Source organism: Austrofundulus limnaeus, unplaced genomic scaffold, assembly GCF_001266775.1.
Source record: "Austrofundulus limnaeus strain Quisiro unplaced genomic scaffold, Austrofundulus_limnaeus-1.0 Scaffold540, whole genome shotgun sequence".
Lineage (NCBI taxonomy): Eukaryota > Metazoa > Chordata > Actinopteri > Cyprinodontiformes > Rivulidae > Austrofundulus > Austrofundulus limnaeus.
This window is the reverse complement of record NW_013952942.1, coordinates 5,131-5,369: the sequence shown is the minus strand read 5'-3', so window position 1 is coordinate 5,369 and position 239 is coordinate 5,131.

Sequence of the window (239 nt, the reverse complement as noted above, 5' to 3'; positions counted from 1 at the left end):
AGAAGAGGGATGATAAGTATATTGTTTTAGACATGTCCAGAGGAGGGACGGTGGGTATTCTGGATTGGACATTTCCAGAAAAAACACGGTGGGTATATTTGTTTGGACGTGTCCAGAGGAGGGACTGTGGGTATTATGGTGTGGATGTGTCCAGAAGAGTGACAGTAGGTATATTGGTGAGAATGTGACCAGAGGAGGGACGGTGGGTATATGGGTTTGGACGTGTCCAGAAGAGGGAC